General features: G+C 37.2%; 1 long non-coding RNA gene across 1 annotated transcript in view; it reads right to left on the bottom strand.

Annotated features, from left to right (window-relative positions):
* Positions 1-2,923: 2,923 nt before the first annotated feature.
* LOC106923554 (uncharacterized) overlaps positions 2,924-23,949 on the bottom strand; it is a 68,036-nt gene continuing 47,010 nt past the window's right edge. The window contains exon 3 of the long non-coding RNA XR_001419438.2: positions 2,924-3,607. This is a non-coding gene — a long non-coding RNA (uncharacterized LOC106923554). The remainder of the gene's footprint in view (positions 3,608-23,949) is intronic.

Raw genomic sequence — 23,949 nt, 5'->3', positions numbered from 1 at the left:
AATATTTTGGGAGAAAACAAGGCCCAAGCTAGCCAGGACTTTTCTTCCTTAGCAAAATTCCAATAACCTGAGGGATTAGAGGGACCCATCCAACTCAATTAAATCAAAGGCGTGAGGAAAATAAACAATGACAAGGGAAAACCTGCAGTAGCACATCGACAGATGCAAGCTTGTGCATGTGTGATGCCAAGCGTGTCCAGAAATCTTGTTTCAGGTGTGTCCTTGTGTTTGTGTGAAATCCAAGGCCTTGCTGCAGCCAGATAAACAAAATAGTAACGATACTTTAATACAACTGCCAGTCTCCTCTCTGATCATGGAAAGATATATTTTTTTATTTGCAATTTCCAGTATATCTTAGCGTCACTCTCCATGGAGATACCCTCTATTTTGAAATGTGAACAGACACACAGTTAAATAGGCAGATCTGAAATATTTAAAACCACACCAACTCCAATTCAGCACAAATAATTACAAAAAACATTAAATGACACACTTAAACATTTATTTTTGGAAATATACCAAGAGGGAAGTGTTTGAAGGTTGATTACTTTTTTGGCGAAAAAAAAAAAAAACACAGTTGTGAAGAATTACGTTTTCCCACAAGATACAATTTACAATTGAACTTCATGAAATAAACACTCCCATAATCATCATAATCAATGCTTGAAATATAAGAAGGTAGTAAATTTGAGAGGCTGCATTTGTTACAAAACCTAATGCAACAAGATATGCTGAGTCCAGCCTTTTAAACAGGGACCATGCAGCAAACGTGCAAACAATTTCACTATAGTCCAACATACAAAGGAAACATATGTTTTTTCTGGAGGCAGCAAAAGGAAAGTAGTTGATGAAATTGTATTAAAAACTGACTGATGTTTCATCTTTAAGAATCCATATATCTGTATCTATATACATGAAATGGATTTTGGCTGGGCTGCACAGTGGCGCAGTTGGTAGAGCTGTCGCCTTGCAGCAAGAAGGTTCTGGGTTCAATTCCCGGCCCCGGTCTTTCTGCATGGAGCTTGCATGTTCTCCCTGTGCATGCGTGGGTTTTCTCCGGTTTCCTCCCACAGTCCAAAAACATGACTGTCAGGTTAATTGGCCTTTCCAAATTGCCCCTAGGTGTGAGTGTGTGTGTGCATGGTTGTTTGTCCTGTGTGTCTCTGTGTTGCCCTGCGACAGACTGGCGACCTGTCCAGGGTGTACCCCGCCTCTCGCCCGGAACGTGAGCTGGAGATAGGCACCAGCACCCCTCCCGACCCCACTGAGGGACAAGGGTGAAGGAAAATGGATGGATGGATTTTGGCTGCAATATCCTCACTCATGCTGCATTATGTGGGGAAAAAAAATAAAACTTTAGATCCCTGGGAAATACTGTCATATATTGCAAATGAAGCTTAGGCATTTTTTCCTACAACAGCAAACTTTGTGTCAGATAAATATTTCTGGGTTCCTGTCCAGAAATACTGAACTGCAAATACTGTGCAGTTCAGTATTCGCGGATTCACTTATTAAGAAATGTTTTTTCTGTGGAACATGCCTAAGGTTCTTGGAAAACCCATCTGTTTGTGTTTTTTTTCATACAGCATAACTAAGATGTTCAAAAGAAAATGTTGCTTGGGAAGCTGAAATACCTAGATGCAATGCTGCTTGATGCGCTATTGGCTGGCAAGAAGTCATTCCAGAAGTGCCATTTATTTTCCTTGGCATTAATTAGCTATATTCCCAGAATGGAAAAAAGAAAACCTGTAATATTATCAAAATAGGCAGGTATGAGCATCTTTGGAGGGGGTGTCAAGTATCGACAGATTTTAGTAGTTGACAGTTAGTTATGGTCCCTAAATCCCCAAAATACTGGGAGTCCACTGCAAACTTTTTGTCAATAGAAATATGATCTGCAGAATGAAACATGATTTTTTTCTAAAAAAAAATTCTAAGCATTGCTTAATGATAAGTTAATCTTAGGCATATAGGGGTATAACCAGTACTTGACTATAAGAAGATGCCACGCCAACATGGAGTTAAGAAAAGCTGTTCGGATAAGGTTTTATTTCTGATCTTTCTCTGGATTTGAGCTCCTGTGCGTTGAACTGGAACTGTTTTCCTTCTAAAATCAATCCCATGGGTCAGTTTGTCATGCAAATATGTGAAATTGATGTCCCTTCCGATGTGAAAATACCGTGCAATAAGGTCACTGAGGTGTGATGGAAAGCCAGGGTTTCAAATGAAATCCAGATTTGTTTGTGACACTCAGCAGTTTCATCTGATAAAAGTTAAAGCTCCACTGCTCTGTTTTATCCAAATGAACTGCTGTTAAATATCAGAAGTTTTGATGTTTTGACTTGATGAGCTAAAATCGCTATTCCGCCGTAAATCTTTTGAAACCGACTCATCTGACTAAATCACATAGATGCAGTCAAAGTCCTAAAAGAGTTTACGCTTGTAATGGTGGAACAAAAAGGCATTTTTCTGACACAAATCCCAAACAGCTGCTTGGCTTTTAGATCATCCATAATATATATATATATATATATATATATATATATATATATATATATATATATATATATATATATATATATATATATATCTTTATTAAATAAAAAAAATGCAACATACAGAAATCGTACACAAACGTATAAAACATATATTAATTTGACAAATTACTGTATAAGGAGATATATACAGTCACAACCAGTATGAAACAAAGACAAACAACTGAAAAAAATAAATAAAAACAAGTCAATTGTCTAAATAACTGAGTACACAGCACAGATTACCGTTAACACTTTAGGGTGGTACTACAGATAGTCTCTAATCGATATTACAGAGAGTTTGGCCATTTTTAAACATCAGACTGATGATTTTTTTAATTCTCTTACCATTCTGCTTTCTGTGAAATATGCCAAGATGCCAAGATGAATATGGATCCTTTTCCAGCTTGATGCTCAAAGACTAAGCAAAAATTAGCTTGTCATGCCATATACCCCAACAAAACAGTAAGCAATGGATTACTTAATAAAAACTCACAGACACTGATTAACTGTAAACAGTAAAACATAAATATGCCATGCTATGTTATGCTGACTGCTGTCATGTTTTTAAGACGTTTTTTTGTGGCACTGCTGGCTTTGATTTTCAGAATCAGACAGGAAATGGGAAGGAAAAAGGGGGGAAGACCTGCAGCGAAGGATTGGGAGTCAGGAGTACTATGTTGAGGGCTGACAGCCATGGTACATGGGGCGTCTACTCTACTTCTACATCATCTGCCAATCCCCCTTAGGCCTCCTCCAATAAAAAGAACAGTTACTCTGTAACCTGGGATTCCCCCAACACGTAGGTATCAACAATGTTTTTATGTTGCTGTCTACCAGTTATCTTCTTACTTACCGTCTGAGCAAGAGAGTAAATAATTAGCTTGAGATTTTTTCTAACATTGCAGTTGACATAGTAATTACAACCTTTCATAGAAGTAAAAACCTTATAGAGGAAAGAGGGAAACCAGTTGGAAAGCTTCTGACTTATTTAAGATGTCTTGATGTTCTCCCAGTCAGGCTCTTCTCATCAGCGGACTCTCAGTAATTCACATAGCCACATATGAATGAACCTGCAAGGAAAAATGGTTTCAATCAAACTAATTTCAAAACTAACTTTCCACTTTTTGTTTTGAAATTGTTTTAGCAGGCAATACAACATCAAATACACCTACTATATCTGTTTCATCCCTCTTCTAACCTTGTGAAGCACTCTGAAGTTTTGAGATGGATTACAGATTGCCTGGTGCCGGGGACAGTTGCTGAGCCCAAGGCGTATTCCTATAATTAGCTCCATAATAGATAACCGCACTCCGTATTCTTCATTTTTCCACGCCCCAAAGCTACAGTGATGAAGCTGTTAACACTTGAATTAGACCAGCAATAACACAGCAGTTTTAACAAACTGCTTGGCTACACTCTGGATAACTGTTTATGCATAGGAAGTAGGCAGGAGTTACTTCTGCTACAAATCCCCTGTGAATATGATTGAAACATCGGCCTTTATATTACGTTGATTCTGGAATTGTTTCATTGTTGTAGCATAAATTAGAACATCATTGAAAAGTTGATGTATTTCAGGAGTTCAAATAAAAAAATCAAAGCTCATATTTTGATTCATTACACAGACTGTCTAATATCAAATAAATCAGCTTTGACTAAATAATATCTGACTGTAGAAAATTAACGCTGAACCTCATATAAATTAGATTCCGTGTTTATTCACTCTTCCACCAGACTCCCAACAAAATAATTTCCAAATGAAATGTAAAATTTGTTTTGTCTGAGAAGATGACTTTGGACAACTGAGCAGCAGTCGGATGCCCAGGAGAAATGTTGATTCAGAAGTGGCAGCGGTGGCGCCGTCCATGGCTTGGAGATATTTATTTATGGTGGCTCTGACTCCAGTCTGGTCATCAGACCCCAAACTACTGAATAGGTTTTGCTTCATAAATCTCTCAGGGCTGTGTTAGCTATTGCATTTTTTTCTTCCTCAGTTTTTCCTTCCATTCAACTTTTCATTGATATGATTGGATTCAGCACTTTGTTAATACTGATCTTCTTCAGCGATAATGATTTACAGCTTGCATGTCTTTTAAAGGGGGTCGCTCATTGACAACTGAACACCTGCCAGGTAAGTATTATTCCTGATCATTGTGAAGAACATAACATAAAAAATAAAAAAAAATTAACCAAAAATCTTTTGTGGGTTTCATAAATTAATTATTTTTCTAGGGAAATAAATAAAGAGTTTTAATTAGACACTCTAATCAGAATTAACAGGAACAAAAAAGTGCTTGGAGAATATCACTTTTTATGTAATAAATCTATACATTACATGGCTTCATTTTTTTAAGTGTAATTACAGAAATACATTCATTTTTGATTACATTATAGTTTATTGACATGCAGATACGCACCTACAAAATTATAGCGGTGGGGCACCATGTGGTTCAGTGGTCGAGTAAATGCGCTATGTGCACAGACTGCAGTCCCAGGTTCGATTCCCGGCCCTGAACCATTTACTGGACTCTGTTCTCCATTGCTCTCTCTGCCCTTCTTCCCATCAAGTTACTGCTGAATAAATACACTGGTGACAAAAAGCCCTTGCAAGCAAAATAAATAAAAAATCTCAGTGCTTCGCCTTCATTTATGAGAAATTTGTAAACATAATTTTTTATATATATCAATATAACTTCATGTAGCAACTCTGTGACAGAGTGCTCATTTTCCATTTGCCAGCTCTCTCCCTCTGACCCACAGTCACACAATCAGGCATAGTTGTGTTGTCTCTCCAGTCATCAGACAGAGCAGTGATCTCAAGCAATTCATTTGATTTGTTTCAGAGCAGCAGGTTGCCTGAAGCGGTGTCCGCTTTGAGGAACAGTAAGTATCGGCTATCAACAATTGAGAATATGCAAACTTGACCTTTTTCTCCTGACAAAATTGATTAATAGGGGTCTGCATGGGTAGGCTTGATGTTCCCAGGAAGAATCAAGGATTTGTAATGGCCGGCGGATAATTGTAAAGCTTTATGAGAGCTCAAGACTGCGTTATCCATAGTCTGTAGCTTGTTCTGTTGGAAACTGTGCAAAAAACATGTCAAAAATTGTTTCAAATTTTCTCAAATGGAACCTTAAACAGATAAAGAGAAATTAGGGAGCAGCAGTGCTGTATATATAGATATTTTATGAAAGACTTTTATGTAACAACAATCAATTTCTAATTAGTCATGCTATAATCCGATATCTGAGAAAATGTCTGGTTATCATAAATGCAATTTATTCCATTCCATTTACAGCATTTGATGTTCTGCCAAATTTATCAAGAGGGAAGTATTATGAATAACATAGTGTCAGAATTTCCAAGCAGAGCTCCCATCTGTTTTTGCCAAGACATAGACTGAGGGACCGAGAAGTGAACACACAGAAGACATAATAAAAATATATTTTTTATTGTACCCAAAATTTAACAAAGGTCCAAAAAAGACGTCAACTAAATACAGCTAGACTCATAATTACCATTAATACATGAACACAATTTTTAATAAGTGTTACTATGTGTGCACTTGGTGTAGGGCTGATAAATGTAACTACATAATACCAAATGTTGTGACTGTTAAATTAATTATGTGAAAAACAAAGGTGGGAATGTGGAATAATACAAACGTTTGGCTGCAGTGTTTTATAACAAAAACTAAAACTTTGTTATTTGACATCTGGAACATTCCTGTAAGCAGAGACATTTTGCTTTCTTTTTTATTCACCCATATGGAGCTCAGGGTGCTGGATTGGATGGTATCTATTGCAGAGACCGCTAAGTGAAACTGCATATTCTTCTAACTCCATGTGTATGGTAAGTGCACTGACAAAGACCTTAATATTTACTTACTTAAGTTAGGTGTTTAGCCATAGTGACCATACCTACACTCAGATGAAAAATGAGGAAGCTTGAAAGCCAGAGAGCACTTTCCCAGTGTGGGTGTAGTGGCACAGCAGGGACTGGTGGACTTCACAAAACACAGGCATGATGAGGAAGGAGGAACATTCTGTCCCTTGGATTTGACATGAACAACAACAGTGTTTTCCTTCACTTTTCACAAGACAGTCAAGCAAACATTTTCATAACATGCAGCTCACTTTAGTCATGAAGTGCTAAATAATTACATAGATTTAAAAAAAACAACAACTCAACCTGTAGTTCTGACTGCTCATCATGAAGGAGTGCGATTAGCCAGAGTTTAGTCAGTAATTACATTTGTGCTTTCCAGCTCACACACATTCAGGGGCATTTAAAAGTGATCCACTCTGTGTGGAAATAGGTTGTGAATGTCTAAGGCTAATTTTCAAGATAATATTTTGAAATGGAGTGAAGTAATGGATTAGATAAAGGCCATTATGGAAAATATGATGCCAGGGAGGGTCGTTATGAAGTTAGCAGTACTGAACGGGGAATTTCCTCAAAGACAGACGTGGCAGAGCGTGGCAGAGATGTACCTTCACTGCCGTCCACTGTGCACACTGGTGGCCCCTAACCAATCATTGTTTCAAGCTGGGTCACACACAACCAAGTCTGTGTCTGGGAAGCAAAGATTTAGCCTGTTAAGGCCAGAAGCCAATATTTTCTCACCAGGTATGTGTGTGTGCGTGTGTGTAAGAGAGACAAAATCAAAAGGCCAAATCGACAACGCTGGATACAGCTGACAATCATCTAGTGCAGTGGACCAAAGGCAGGTGTTGAGATGACCTTGGCTGTTCTGGTAAGAACCAGCCAGTGTGTGAAAATATCACATCCCTCTTCATCAAGCATCAGAACAGCAAAGTGAAAACGTATCGGAGAGGAGCTCTGACATCCCCCCTTAAATGTCTCACAAATTCTTCAAAATATGTGATTTGTAAAATAACCAGTGGAAATTATTGAAATATAATACAAACAACTAAAATCCAAGAAATGTGGTGAGAAGTGATCAAGATTTCTTCAAATATAGAAAAAGGTAAAATACTTCAACAAAACACATTGAACAGAGAGTTTTCTGGGTTTCTCCCAGAAAACTCGCTAATCTTGAATTTAGGTGCTTTGGAAATTCATCAGCAGCCCACCATGTTCTGGTGTTTGCAAATTTTAAATGCATGATGTCACTGGAAGACATAATTCACAAATAGGAAAAAGCAAAAAAAAAAAAAAAAGCAATTAAAATAAATACTTGTATTTTCTACTTCAGTTAAATTCTAATTATGAAATCAGCCAGTGGATCTCAAAGCAAGATCACATTTAAAAGTCAAGTAAATAACAAAAAAATCTAAAATGGACAAGTAAAAATTTGTATGCTTTACTAAATATTCTCAGGATATAAAAATGCAGCTTTTATTGTGTCAAGTTCTCTTTTTGTCCCTAATTCCACCCGTATTTACAAGTGTAATCGGTTAATTATCCAAGTCATCTCATTTATTTTCCATAAAGTTTCAGATGCAGACCCAGAACCAAGCGTTTGCCACCCTGTGTATTGAGTAAGTCATTATTCTATGTTCACATTACTGCGTGCTCAAGTCAAATCTCTAAAAACGTGCTAATGCAACTGCACAGTAAAACACAGCCTTCACAGAAGGACCATATAAATGGTGGAATATAAATGAGTGAAAGGTGGCAAACACAGTCTACTTTCAGTAAATTACCTCTAGAGCAAACCTTTGCTGTCATGGTTACTGGTGAATAACAAAAACAGTTTAAACAAACGACGCTCAGCATGGCACAAGACAAGTACAGCCTGGCAGCCCGCCATGTTTGTAATACGGGGAATGTTTATTGGACAAGAACAAAATTGTTATTTTTGTGCTCAAATTATTAAGATTTCATTATTTTACCAAAACTGTTTTTTTTTAAAGAAATAACTAATAATAATAAAAAAGAAGCTATTATTTCTACCTAATCTTTTTAGTTTTAGAGTAAACACAAATATTTAATTTGCAAAATTTTCCAAAAAACTTGCGTTAAAACATCTTTCACAAGGTAAATGTGGGTTTTCAAAGTGTTTATTTATTGTCTCAAAACAGTTACATTACAGTTGGATGGCTTTGGTTTGTGTGTGGCTTTTCTGTTTAGCCCTGTGAATATGGAGAGCCATTTCTCCATATGTGAACACCACAGTGCAGTGACTCGCTGTTTGTAAGCGTCGTTTAAACATCGACTGTTTCTGTGTGGTGGCATGACGGATTCAGCCATTACATGCCTTTAATGATGATTCCATGCTCATAATAGCAGAACTGTTAGGCTTATTGTTGAATTCTTTACTTTTTACTGCTTCTTTCCTCCGCTCCTCGCCCACTTCCATGTCTTCTGGGTTATTCTCAGTTTCAAGCTGAACACTTAGTTGTTCATGCCCTTTCTTAACTTTCAGTAGTGTTTTCCCAAAAGGAGCAGAGTCAATGGACATGTACACATGATCGCAAAGTGAAGATTTGTGATGCAATGCTTGTAATAAGCTGCAATATATAAACAGGATTGTATTAGAGGAGCATGGTAAAAAGTTATGATTTAGATTCAGAGATAAGTTATGATCATAAGTCTTTTATGTGCAATAAAACATGAACCAAGTTTATTTATTATAATAATAAAGGCTAATTGCTTCATTTATCTGCATCCATATGTTTGTGTATCTTCAAGTATTTTTTAGAGAAAGATTTTTTCCTTTTACATTTCTAATTAACTTGTGTTTACTTATTTAAAAACACTTAATATAATTAATTGTATTTATAAAATATACACATCATAACATAGTAAAAATATGCATATAATGTTTATAAATGCATTTTAAAACATAGCACTTTATTTTATTTCTAAAGTGCTGTATTCTTGTTTTGTGAATTTGTTTAATTTATAAGCATAATTTTATTAATCATTCATAAACAATATTCCAATAAAAAACTTTTATGCATAGTTTGCATACCTAATTTATAAAGGAAAGTTAATGTACATGAAAAAAATCTTTGTTGTTTTTTTTAAAGTAACTTTATAAAATATAGCTTTTTCATATAGATAATCAGAAAACATTTATAAGAAACACTTCCTGATCAGAGATAATGGGATCATTTTCAAAATCAACAAAACATTGGGGATTTTGTAGTAATTATTAGATAGAGAAACTATGGCCCATTATCTATATGGCACGGGAATAATGCTCAGAACCGGTCCATCTGTAATGCAGCCAGTGTGTTTAAACAGGGATCCTCTGCATCTGGTAAAGTGCGTTCTCCCTGTTCGTCAGACTCAGAGTTAATGACAGAGTCGGGGAAGAGGACAGCCTGCTCCTCCTCTTCTCTGGCTTCCGTGACTATCACAAAGATTCAGAGCTGACTCTAATTCAACAGGACTGTCATAGCTCATGAAAAAATCATGTCGTATAATCAAATCGGAGTAAAAACCCTGCGCTGCGCCTCATGGGAGTCTCCATGCGCCCTGAATATTTCATGTAATGGAGGCTCTCACCACCATGGAACCTCTCAACAGTTCAGGATTGCGTGCAAATATTGACTGTAGTGTGTAGGGACGAGGGGCCGGGAGAGGCCGCCTGCGCAACCGAGCCTGAGTGAGTTTTATAAATAATGGTAATCGCATGTGACACCGCTCGCAGCAGGGGGGCTCATGGTCACTGAAATCATCACACTGGATTGCAGTTACTGAGTGCGGCAGAGTTAAAATGAAGGAAGACACAGCTGAGGTAGAAAGTAGCAGGAGATGAGTGGGTGGGGGGTAAAAAAGTGCCCTGATGCATATGAATTGACAAATGTCTGTTTTGGCTGCTGAGAATAGAGCTCAATTGTAGGTCTGAGGAAACATCAAAACACAATTCAGGGCTGACATCCAGTGGGCAAAGGAGGGGGAGGGAGCTGACAATGTACCCAGGCGGCAAATGCTGCATTGTGACTAAGATATTGGCTTGGCAGGGCCTTTTCACAGAATGAAACAACCAAATAAACTCTCAGTAAAAGTGAAGAAAAGTTGCTTAATACACCTTTTATTAAGACTTAAATCAAACTTCTTGCTATTCGAATCCGAATCAGATGGATCTACAGTTGTGCACAAACGCATTCTGATTCCTAACAGAGCAGTTTTAGAGATTGAATAGGTGATGAAAACAGAGGCACTTTTATAACAAATCTCACCTACTTACTGCAGATGTTTGCGCATTGGCTGCTCAGGTTGCTACACACTTTGCACGTTCACATCTTTGCAGGGGAAATGGATGCTTCTTCCTTCAGTTCAAGTAAAAACCCAAAAACTCACTACTTGTCATTTGACCTAATAAATGGAGGTGTTTTCTACAAACAAAATGTGTCCAGATTAGTTTGATGTGTCTCTGTGTATAATTATCCAAATTAAACATTAGTGTATGTATACTCTGTACATAAAGTTTTGACGTAGTGCAGTAAAACTAGTGTCAGACTCACCATCATTATAGTCCAATTATATTTGAAGATTTGCAAACTAATTACAAAAATACATAACATGAAACCACTGAGCACCAAGTTGTCTATTTTTGGTTTCCATATTGGCAAAACATTTTCTTTTTACAGTTTCAGATACATAAAACTTGATATGCCATTTTTATGAAATAGAAATTTGTAGGAATTAATCTTGCAGAACTAATCAACACTTGATTTATTTAACTGAATTTACAATGTTAAACAAATTATGTAGATTTACACACTGGCTAATATTTAACGTTTTTACGATGGTGATTTTCATCTTAGACTTTTATAATTGCAATACTACATCAGACAGATACAGGAATGTGGCTTAATGAAAAGTTTATTTAACCCGCTTTTAAAAAGATGCTTTTAATCTGAGAAACAAGAGTCTTTGGACTTTTTTGTTTTAACAAAATTTTGAAAATATATCCCTCTGCCTCCTGCACAATTGATAAGTGAAAATGTCTCAAACAATTTGGTCATGTTTAGTTTTGGCATTTCTGCAGAATTTGCATGTTGTCTTCAGGTGAAGGCTCGGTCTTAGTTCTACAGTACAAAGTCGGATAAAGGAGGAACAAAGGAAGCGTATGAACAACCCTGGCTAAGTTAATTTAAGTTAATTTAGCCACTCAAGTGTGACTATTTGTTTATAATTTTAGAATTTTTTTAATTTCATCTGACAGCAGAAACTGAAGAAAGGGGTGAAGGAAAACTAATTTGAAACTTTTTGGAGACTTTATTTACTGAAAAATGATAAATGATGAGTATGAAGGACATTTCATACGGAAAAGGATTAGGGCCACTAAAAATAAAATAAAATTCTGACTTTAATCTCAGATTTCTGAGATTAAAGTCAGAATTATTTTTTTCAGTGACCCCAATTCTCTTCTGTACATTTCGTGACTATGAATTTAGTATGGAAATTTTAAATGGTAGCCTATTTTCATTTGAATCCATTTTCGTAAAAATTGAACTTTATGCTTTCCCAGATTTTCTTTCAGAGACAAATTTAATTAAGTTCAATCATCAACAAATAAATCATCTTAAACCTGTTTTGACCACATCGGTCAGTTTTATCCATCTGTCTTGTGTCGCCATTCCATGTAATTTTATTTACTGTAATTAAATAAACCTGGTAAATGCAATCAATAAATTCTACATTTGTTGTAGTAAATTATGATAATTAACTAGAGAAGTTAAAGTAATCTAGAAAATTACATTTTCTTGACCTTCATCCTCAATACATTCCTAATGGCCAATAAAAAGTAAATAAAAAGTATAAAATAAAATGCATTGTTTCAGAATGCAGCGCTATACAGCCATAATTTATTATATATGGTGGCTGGAAGTAACAGCGGGAAAAACAAAAGCATTCAAAACCACACAAACAGGCAAACATACAGCACACCCACACCTCATTAAGAAAATAATCACTCAACTATGGATGTTACAAACATTGTTCAATGAAGTGCAGTTCAGACAGACAGGGTGAAAAGCAAACTGTATATATGTGCTGGTAATGGTTGGGAGTGGTGCCGTTTGCATGTATTATCTGCACCTCTCAGACGTGGTAATTGAGCCTCAGTGCTGTTACGAGTCTGGTGAGAGGCAAATAAATGCATCTCCTCACTGCTAATGCTGAAATCCGATCCTGTCTGCAGATATTTACTGTGGGCTGCGTGCTGTCTGTGCCCGTAAGCCTGTGCATTACCCCTGATTCATCAGGCTGTTTATCTCGCCAAGTGAGCAAGAAAAAAAAAAGACCTGCAGTAAATTCCCATTATTAGATGAAGTGTGAGGAGGCCATGGGGGAGGAAGGAGGCAGACAATGTGGCCTCGGTACAGCAGGAGGAGCAGTAGCAGCCTTTCAGACGGTGGGTCTCGTCAGCCGAGGCAGATCATTAGCTGCATCACTTTGAGATGATGTTTTTACTGTTTGGTGAGAGTTGATTTACTCTGATCAATGAGGGATCCGTCTCTGGTGAGTAGAAACACGGTAAATTTTAACAACACTGACGTTATTAGCATCGTGCTTGCCGGTCTGTGAGGCCAACAAAGAGTTTACGACAAGCTGCTTCACATTAGACTCTGGTACAGATTGCCCAGGTTTTAAAAATGCAATCCTGGGGTGTCAAGACACAACCACACAACCCCAGAGTGGATATTTCAACTTTTTATTGCTGCTAGAAAGTGTACACACACTCTCACTCTATATTTTTATCTATGTTAGGGATGTAATGTGTAGCTCTGATGAATTTTCATGAAGATGGTTAAAGCAAGAATACTGCACCTTCTTTACAATTGGGTGCCACAAAAGAAGGCTTAAAAGTACCTGCCAGGCCTTACTATTGCATTGTTGGCATAGATGGGGTAGCTGGACTATCTCTACATTACATTTTCTACTTTTTAATGGTTATGTTCCTTTCTCCAATCATTTTCAGTTTACAAGTAACATTCAGTGAAGAATACACCTGTGGCAAAAACACTGATGCATTAAATTCAAGCACTCATACTTACATAAATTATGGCATTCTTAAACCCAAGCTTAAAAAAAAAGTGTGGGGGATTGGAACACATAAATTTGTGCCCATTATATATTTTTATAGAATATATATTTTTCTTGAAATTGGTAGGGTGGTAAATTTTGGTCCATATTTGTAAAATCCACTCCTGGTCCTTTCGAGTGCCTAATTATAATGATTCAAAGTCTCAAACGTTCTAACATCTACGCACTCATAGCTGAATAAAATCCCATTTTCTTTCTGGCAACTGCTGTTGACATATCAGTTCCTTTTTTGGCAGAAAAAAAAAAAAAGTATGGAATGCAATTCTTGAGGAAAACATTGGCCTGTCAGAAAAGCCGGTGTAATTTGAATCTCAAGTTAGACAACGAAGAAAACCACTTGGCCTTTAAAATCAGTCCCACGAGAAAGTTCGCTCTCCCTCGTTTTCCCCACCTCTCTCTCTCCTCAAAGTACAGTGTGTTGCTTCGGTGCCGTCACTCGCTTTCTCCTGATGTCACGTTTGACCTCTTTTTCTAGCCTCCCCTAAAAGGAGGAAAGCACGCAATGCTGCGCTGCAGGGAATACATGGCCTATTATGTTATTTACAATGCTTGCATCACTGCTTATGCATTTGAGTAATATTTCTACCTTATTATTGTGATGCATGTTTTTACATATGCTAATTCAAATGTTAAGAGCTTATCATGTTTACCTAATAGTGTTTAGAGCAGGATATACTACAAAAATATGTTAAAATATACATACAAACTAACCTGTTCCTTAGAAGAAAATTTTTGCATTTTTAAAGAAAGCACTTCACATATTTTTTATGTTTGTATTTTTTTAATTTTTTTTTTTTACAAATTTATGATGAATGACAGTCAGTAAGTTTGTTTTTATGGTTACTACCAATCAAATTTTGCATATATTACAGGGTCTGTTTACCATTTCACAGTTGAAAGGTGTATATGAAATGAGCCCTGGGAGATATGCTGTTTAGACAACAGAAGTGCACAAACAGCTCTGCTGACACCATTCTGTGTGTAATTACTTTTAGAGGTTGCACAAATAACAGATGGAAAGGTGACCTTTTCACAATATTTATTTATGCTTGGAAATTTAATCTGTCCCTGTCTGGCCTTTGTTGGTTAAGAATGAGGGAAATTCCTCATATCAAAGGCAGGTGGTGTTTGACAAAATGTCGAGGGGTGTGATGTTTCTAAAGGTGTTCTTAACACATTTAAGATTTAATTCAGGTCAGCCTTGCTTTACTTTAGTGCATTAAACAAGACACTTTTATTTTATCAATAATATTACTTCTGTGTCAATAACAGACACGTTGGTTTTCATTTCCTCTTTGTTTAACTCATTATTCCTTCCCTCAGAAGCCTCCTAGGGGACACAGATTATTTCTTCCTATTGCATTCCTTCACAGTAATTTTGCATTCCATTGCAAATTTTTTTTTTTTTTTTTGCATTCTCATAGAAAAATAATACATTTACTTATGAGTTCCTGTGGCACCTCGAATACTCAATGTCTTCCTGCTAAAATATAAGGGTTTTGTAAAGCTTTAGATTTATGCTCACACATCTTTTCTGAGATATCTGAAGTTTTAAAATATATTTTTCTTTAGGACATAAAAGCACCACAAACTTATGTGGAAAATGCACATATATTTACTGAGGATCTTTAAAGTTGTACCATATACTATTTAAATTAACACACTTTATCACTGTGACTGCATACAACATAGACCAGGGTGAATTCGCTAATTTATTGTGAGGAAACGCAAAAACTATTCCAAGGGAATGCAACAAGAATACAACAAGAAATAAAAATGAGCATGTGGGGGTGGAGGGCAGGGTTGGGTTTCCTTTCCATTGACCTTGGAAAACCAGTTTGAAGCTCCAGTGTATGTAAATTTTTTCCTGACTGGGGAGTGCTCTGCTAGACCCCAATCACACTGGAAAGGAGTCGGCACAGCATGCCGCTCTGGTGCAAGTCGTCGCTCATGACATTAAAACTCTCTAATTTGTCACTGAAACTCTCTCAAATTTCCCAGTATTGTTTCTCTCCCTCTGTGGGTAAGGGCTAATTTCAAACATACTCATCAGCTTATCTCTCCTCCTCCTCCCACTCCCGTCTCCTCCCATCTCCTCGAGAGCTAACTCAAAGCTAATTTGCAATTCTCAGCGGCAGAGGAATTGATGTCTCATCTTGGTGCTAGGTAACAGAATTATGCGAGTAATGAGAGAGTGATGAGAGAAAAATTTGAGGCAGGGGGAAAGGCAAAAAAATTAGACTGTTTGATATGACAAATTGTCACGTCTCGGTCTTGTTTTCACTTTTAAAGCCAGAGACGTTCATGTTGTGAGCTTTGGAAGAGGGTTCAGCTTCCTGACATGAAAGACAGGACGTGACTGTTTACGCCATGTTCAAATAATTGTATTTTGTAACTTCCTTGACTTTGACAACAGTAGCGTAAAGAATGTCGGAGCTTCTGGAAAATAGCTCAGATGTTGGATTTTTATGGGCACATTTTATTTATTTATTTATTTATTTTAATTAAGATTTCATGCGATGGGAATTGAGCATGTAATTGTAATGTGAACATTAGTAAACAAACAGCACCAGGAAGAGCAAGAACTTCACATCAGGGTTATTAAAAAATAATGCACTTGACCTTTTTTGGGTATTTGGCTAAACACTATGTGACAAGGACAAACAACTTGGAATATGGCCCTGTCTCCACTGTAATGGTGGTTGTTGCATGCTGTGGCTATTATTTTTCTTCAGTAGCAGATGGATGAAGCTAAATATATGGCAGGCCTTTTAGGAAAACAAGATCCGAGTCTGTCCTGGTGATTCAGCTTCCATCAGGATAAGCCGAAACATACAGCGAGAGCTACAATAGTATGATTATGATAGGGAAGAAATCCTCAAAACAACAACAAAAAGATGCTCACAGACACCTTTCATTCATTCTGACCGAGTTTGAAGTTTTGTAAGCGAAAAAATGCGAAACTTTCGGTCTCTATGTGTGAAAAGCTGGCTGAGACCTGTCCCTAAAGGCTATAGCAGCTGCAATAGCAGTGGAAAGTTATTCTACTAATTATTGACTCATGAGAAATGAATACAAATGCATGTCACCCATTTGAGACTTTCATGTATATTAGAGCATAACATAATGTTCAAAATGCAATACAAAAATTAAAAGTTATACTACGGAAAATTATACCCCAAATCGTCAGAACTGCAGGATTGCTCGTGTTCACTAGAACACTTAAATATGAATTGCATGCAAAAACCTCCAACATTATAAGTATTATATGAGTAACCAAACTTGTTTTTGCTAATGCTTTACAAAGGTGCATTCAGTTTCAGTTGATTTAGTTAGAAATATCATTTGTTGACCAGTAACTTTAATAACCAAGAGCTGGTACTGACTTACGACATGCATAAATCAGCGTGAGGATCAGAGTGTGTGAAAAACAGCCTCTATGTATACAGTACAGTGCACTGGAAGTCCCCTTCAAACACATCCTACAAGCAAGGAGAGCTCGGTCAGCAAGAATCCTCTGCAACCACTTAACAGAAATAAGAGACAGTGCAGGGCAAACGTTTACTCCAACCACAGTTCAAATCTTAACAAACACAGATTTTCACAGAGAACAGATAGGCTGTGACAACTGTATGATACAAAATGCAACTCTAATGTGTTTTTGTTGTTGATACAAATGCAAACAAATGTCTGTGCAACAGAAGGAATCTGATAAAGTCGACCTGTAGGAAGTACTTTCAACAGCAAAAATAAACATCACTTGCTGTTATTTTGTATTTCCAGTAAAAGGTTTCAATAATATAATCCTGTCATTGCATTGCTGTTTTATTAAAAGAAGCAACATGGATGAGGAAAAATGATATTATTCAAGAAGTGACTCATTAGAGCTGATGAGTATTTTTTTTAATTAGCAACATGTTACCATTTCCGTAATATTAATTAACTAAAGGCCTATCTCTTTGGTTGTTGTGAAGTTTTGAGAAAAATTGGTGCAACACTTAAGATCTGTCGCCACTCTGATAAATGGTTTTCCAATCCTGACCAGCTCTCCCCTTCTTTTCATAGCTGGCTTCTGCTTCAAGCATGTATGGCCGAGTTGCTCCAATTACAACTTGACTTTGTGTAGTGTAGCACAGTCTTGGCTGTGTTCGAGCAGATTTTTATGTGAACAGCACTGTGAGCAACACAAGATATGAATGCGGAGGCAATTTGCATAATCATGGTTTGAGAATAAATGAGGCAAAGATGTTGAGCTACATCGAAGCCATTTTGAAGAATGAGGAGAGGATTTTCTTGGAAAAACAATCTAAACATGTAATTTCCATTTAGGTTTTTAGAGGTTTAATTATTGGCTAATTTCAAAGGGGCTCTAAAAAGTAACCAGTTAGTTTTCATATGTATTCTGCAGGACTAAGGCTATTTAACTGCCACCACTGTAATAATAATTCAAACAATTTTTTATGTAACTTGTTGTGTCCAACACTTATACTTCTTTTTTTTCCTTTCACTGATTCATTTTCATTTCACTTTTCAAATTAATTACACATTAATATCTAGATTGGCATCTTTATTTCGATTTTAGGTAAATATTATGCAACTGAACATCCTGACTCTTTTTTTTAAAGTTAATACAATTTTAGAATAAAAAACTTTAGAATAAACAGTTTATTTCACACAAAGATAAACTGTTAAATAATTAAAGAGCTGAACCAAGATAATAGCAACTACTTGAACAGAGAGGAAGACAAAACTCATCATCCCACGTTTTTTTTTTTCCTATGGTTGAACCAGAGGCCATATCATCCCAGATAAATTCCAGGGCAAAATGTATTTTTACAAATTTTATGTTGGTGTTAAAATTGTAACGAAGTTGTAATATTGTCCACAGCAGTACAGACTGTACCTTAGAATAATCAGATGTGTAAACAAAGATACAAATACTTTTTTATGAATTTTACTTTTCATGAATTGTAAAAAGAATAACAATGTAATTTTAATTCATCAAGTTATATGCAAGAGCCAGCTTCTGCAGCCGAGGATCAGACCGCCGGGGTCCCCTCCCTCGGCTGCCGCCCGTAGCACAATGCACCCAAACCCTTCGGCCCCTCCGACAGGTGGTGAGCCCATTGGAAGGGGGACCCACGTCCCCTCTTCGGGCTGAGCCTGGCCGGGCTCCGTGGGTAAAAGCCCGGCCACCAGGCGCTCGCCATCGTGCCCCACCTCCAGGCCTGGCTCCAGACTGGGGCCCCGGTGACCCGCGTCCGGGCGAGGGAAAACCAAGTCCAAAGATATTTTTCTTCATTAGGGGTCTTCAGGCTGCACTTTGTCTGGTTCCGCACTCTGGTTTTATATCCAAAACTGTGAAGAGTTATTGAAAGACGGACTGTTTTCCCTTTCCTTTTTTTTTATTTTTATTTAAAAACAAAAATGTCAGTCTGCAGGATTTAGTCTAGTCGGTTAGGGAGTGGGAGGTAGTGATATTTATCTCCAGTGGCCATCCGGAGAGAACCTGGCAACACAGGACTGGATGCCAGTTCATCGCAGAGCAAGAGAGACAAACTGCCAGACACACACTGATACTTGGACAAATTACCAAGACCAATGAAACAACAATTAACTCAATATTCCCCTTGTCTGTTATTAGTCAGTACTAATATCCACTGTTTTGATGTAATGAATACATTTGCAGAAGATGCAATGAGTTGAAAGCAATGGTTAGTCTTGTTCAGTAATTCTAGTGATAGAAAACTCTAAATGGGCTTGTAGTGCTAAAGGGTTTATTGCAGCTACAGACATCACCATTATTACCGTTTCCTGCCAACCCTTTCTAAACAGTATTTCTTGCATAACGGCCTCATCTATAGAGAGAGAATGAACACATAGATCTTTTTGTACCTGTTTTTGTTAAAATCTGCTGATTATTTTTTCTCTTTGAGCTACCAAGTGTCATAACTCGTGATAGTTTTATTTGTTTTAAGGCTATTATTTTTTTAGGTTAAAGAAACGGCTGATCAAGCCGTTTAGCAGGAAAGCTCTTTAAAACAAACCTAAAATTTCAACTGGTTTTCAGTGTACTATAAAGGTCAAAGATAAATGCTCAGTCACCAACGTGATGCGACCAGATTAAACCCACCTTTTGTTTTGAAGGAGATACAAACAGTGATTTACAAACACTTTCATGCATATGTAGGAGGATTCAAGTGTACTCCCTGGAATGCGTGTTGCTCAGCTGAATGCCCCCAACTGAGTGGGCATCTGTCTGCATAAGGGACCACAGGTAATAACAGTAAAAGTCCCCACCTGCTGTGCGAAATAAAGTCAGTGCTCCACTCACACACGCACGCCTCACACGGCTGAGTTGTGCTAATATTGCAGGTTACTGCTGGCAGCCACCCGGGTGGTCTCACAAGGCTCTAATTAGGTGAAGGGTGGGCTATTCAAACCCTTATCAACACACCCAGTGACCAGACAGAGTCTTTTCCTGACCTGTCATTGGACCAGTTTACCTAAAAGTTGAACTTGAGCAAGAGGGTGAGCTGCTGTTACGTGACTGAAATAAGGATAGCAAAATAAGGAGGTGGTGCCTTGCACAGTTATTCAAAAACCCTGCGTGTTTCCACATTTTCCCATAGTGCATGCATGTATAGTAGCGGGGAAATATCCCATGCTTTTTATGATATTTAGAAAAAAAAATCTGAAAATGACATACCTTTTAATCTGACAATTCATTTGCCTCCAGGAGTCACCAAATAAGTAAACAGTCAACTATTGTGCAAATTAGTCATAGTAAAAATAAAGCTGTTGCATGAAGTTTGTTGGGGAATAAACAACATCAGGAGGACTAATGAGCAAAGGTGTGAAGATTAAAAACAATATCCCAAGCATTAAACATCCCCTGCATAACTGTGCCACCCATTATTGGGAAAATTGAAAAAGAATAGCACAACTGCAAAACAAGATAAGACTGTTTACCTGAACTGAAGCAGGGATAGAAGAGCATCATTTTCAGAATCAGCTAAAAGGCCATTGGTCCTACAGGAGGGGTCAACTGTTAGCCGTGACCCCAACAGATCCTTTTTAGAGGTCACAAGTCAATCTCTCATTACATCATTATCTGAAATCATTTCAGTATTTCTGAAAGTTGTCTACTACTCAGATGTAGCAGAAGAGTGTAAATTTTGTGAAAACTCCACAAAGCACTGGGTAGAAATGAGAAATGAAGTCAGTCCAGCATGGAGAGAGATGCATCACTCCTTTGACATGATGCCAGAGAGGACACCGACTTCAGTGTTATCTAGACAGTAATTGCATCATCAATTGTCCGCCGCATGACAAAGTCACCTGCTGATGTGGCCGCCATTAACCTCGCTGTGCTTGACCATAATGAACCGAAGACTTCCGAGTCAAATGTGTCATCAAGACATGCGAGACGCTGAAATGTGTTCATCTGTCAAAAACAATCCATGAATTCAGATTTCACACCAACATAGTTGAGCCTTAAAATGATGTCACAGTTCTGTGTAATGTTTCTTTTTATATGTATGTACATAAAATTCATTTATACCGTCATATTTAATAAATTACAATACTCATTGCAATTAAAGGTGTTTATGATATTAAATGCACCTTTAACACACAACCTCCAAGCAACTATTAAACATACTTGTCATTAAGCTCACATTTCTCTATTAATATATATTTTATTGGTCTTATGTAATTTTCTAATCCTGTCATTTTTTAATTAGCTGTAAGTGGAATATTATTATAATTAATAAGAAAAAGACTTGAGAGCATACGTACATGTGTAATTAATCATTACAGTTGAGTCCCTGAAATAACTGAGCAGTTCAATAATATATCAATTATCAAATATGACTCTGATAAACAGGTGACCTTTCCAGGTATCTCAACATTTGACCACTGGAGCTAGGTGTGCACCCTCCAGGTGGCCCTGATAGGGACATACACATCAAAACAAATTGATATTTACCCGGTAATTCAAAGTGAGCAAATGAGGAGTTTCTAAAAGCAGGTTTGCTTCCTAAAGTTCAGTCGGGGAGCTAAAGCTTGCCCTTTCGTCCCTCACAATGTGTCTGTCTCTGGATCTTTGACTGTTAAATCAATACTGTCTCTAGCCTACCATGAGTCAATATGTGTCATACTTTTCTGTTAAAGCATTCATATGTCCTGTGTCGCTGTGACTTCTTGGTAAAGGCAGGCGACCAACTTTCTAATGCAAAATTACACCTCCCTGATGGCAAAAACGGAGGACAAAATTCTCTATGTATGAATGCATGAATATATGCATACATAACTAATGAGATTGACCTATAGACTGGTCAAACGTTAACTGTATATATTTTTAAAAACATAAATGGTTTTAATATAGAAGTTGGGAATAACCCATGGTGGCATTAACGCAAGAATCATTACTCATCATGAATTCCCAAAGTTTGACTTAGAGACGGGAATCTCTCTCTCTCTCAAACTCTATTACTCTGTTTCTCTCTATTTTTTTTATTATTTAGAAACAGATTAGTTTTTTATATGGAGTTTAAAGCTCAAATAAAGGCCTGGGACAAAGCCTTTAAGGCAGTTATTGTATTGATTAATTATATTGCTTCCACAAAGTCCAGAAGCATCCAAACATCTGAGTCAGCTCTAAAACTTAGTTTTTGTTTTTCACTTCCAGTCTTGATTTTCCTCCTTTTTAAGTTTTTAAAACTTTGTTGTTTTGTTTGGACTATTGCTGTGATAAGTGTTATCTGGCGATCACAAAGATTAGGGTGAAGTTTGGGAAACATTGAGGTTGGAATGTGATGCTTTACAGTATAATATTTACCTTTTGCGCTAAAACAATAAAAAAAATGTTACAAAACAGTATAATTTCCATGGAAATAATACTTTCCTGTAAGAAATGCTTCTGAAAATTAGAAACACATCTTTGTGTGTTTTTTAAGAACGTTCTCCCAATTTTTCTCGTCTTTATTACAACAGGAACTTATCTATTCAACTTCAAACTTGGCAGGAGGTTGGAGAATAATTGCTCAAATTTTGCAGGCATGTTCTTACTTTGGGGTTACAATTTAGCCAATCATCTGTGATATTATCTGTTCCACTTTTATGTCTTGTTACGTTACACAGAATGTCACACTGATTTGACAGCTGTCTCACTGACTCAGCTCCGATATCTGCTGCACTTGTTAAATATTTACACGGTTCACTATAAATAGTACAGTAATACAGGTGACGCAGGGGCAGGTGAACACTTTTCAAATCATGTGACCCAATAAAGAGATTTATTTTGCAGATGCAGAGGATGAGGCAGTGGGACGAGCTGAAGGAGGGAGAGAGGAAGACAGGCCTGTTGTGTCTGTAAGCCTCGGGGCCCTGCTTTCAACCCCAAATCAATGTTGCTCCACTTAGAGGTAAATTGAAACAGTCTTTCCATCGAGTCCCAACCATTTTAATTTTCACCTGAAGGGGTCAGGGAGAGGACACTTTAGTGATGATGAAAGACATTTTCCCATTTTCACAGCTTGGTCACGCTTTGACACATCATTATCCCATTGACTTAATACATGCTTTCCCCTCTGTCTCCCTCTGCCTCCTTCGTCCATCAGCAGCCGCGTGCTTCTCCCGCTCCTTCAACAGCAGCCGCACGTTTTCTTCCATTTGCCTTCATGCACACAACGGCGTGCATCTCTCCTCGCTTTTTCACAATTCATGTCAACTACATAGTGCTCCTCTCTTTGGTTTTTCACTTGTTAATCCTTTTCCCATTCTCTTCCATTTCTTTTTCTCTCCTCATTCTTAGGCCCTTAATGGACTCTTCCCTCTAAGTGCTTGCTCTTTAAAGCATTATCCTCCTCCATGGTTATGCTTTGGCCATATATTTATTTTACTTTTTACTTCTTTTCGTCTGTTCTAGTTGCTATCTTATACAAAGGGACAAGCCACTTTCAAATAAACACAACGAAAATGAATGAGCAACCCATTTAGCTTTTTCATTATCGTGTAATTTTGTTTTTTAAAAGTCTTTTCTCCAAGTGACAACATGTGATAACAGGGCAGTGAATGGAAAACTAAAGCACAGCCCATTTTAATTAGGATATAATTAAAATCAACTGGTCTATTCTGATTGAAAAGCACCTGATTACTCAGTTCTTATAAACATGGAAGCTTTATAATTTTGTTTTGCCACGTTAAAAACAGTGTTGCATAAGCAAATTATCACTGGTCAAAAGATAAATCTCAGATACATTATTTTCTTCTAGTAGATTTTAAGTTTTTAAGGTACTTTCACTCACTCAGAGTTTTAAATGGCCATGTGAATATCTAGAGCAGTGTTTCTCAACCTTTTTTGGGCCAGCGCCCCTCCTAG

This window comes from Poecilia mexicana, unplaced genomic scaffold (genome assembly GCF_051168715.1).
Source record: "Poecilia mexicana isolate PSO_F unplaced genomic scaffold, ASM5116871v1 scaffold_2, whole genome shotgun sequence".
In the NCBI taxonomy this organism is placed as follows: domain Eukaryota; kingdom Metazoa; phylum Chordata; class Actinopteri; order Cyprinodontiformes; family Poeciliidae; genus Poecilia; species Poecilia mexicana.
This window is presented reverse-complemented; position numbering and strand designations above follow the sequence as displayed.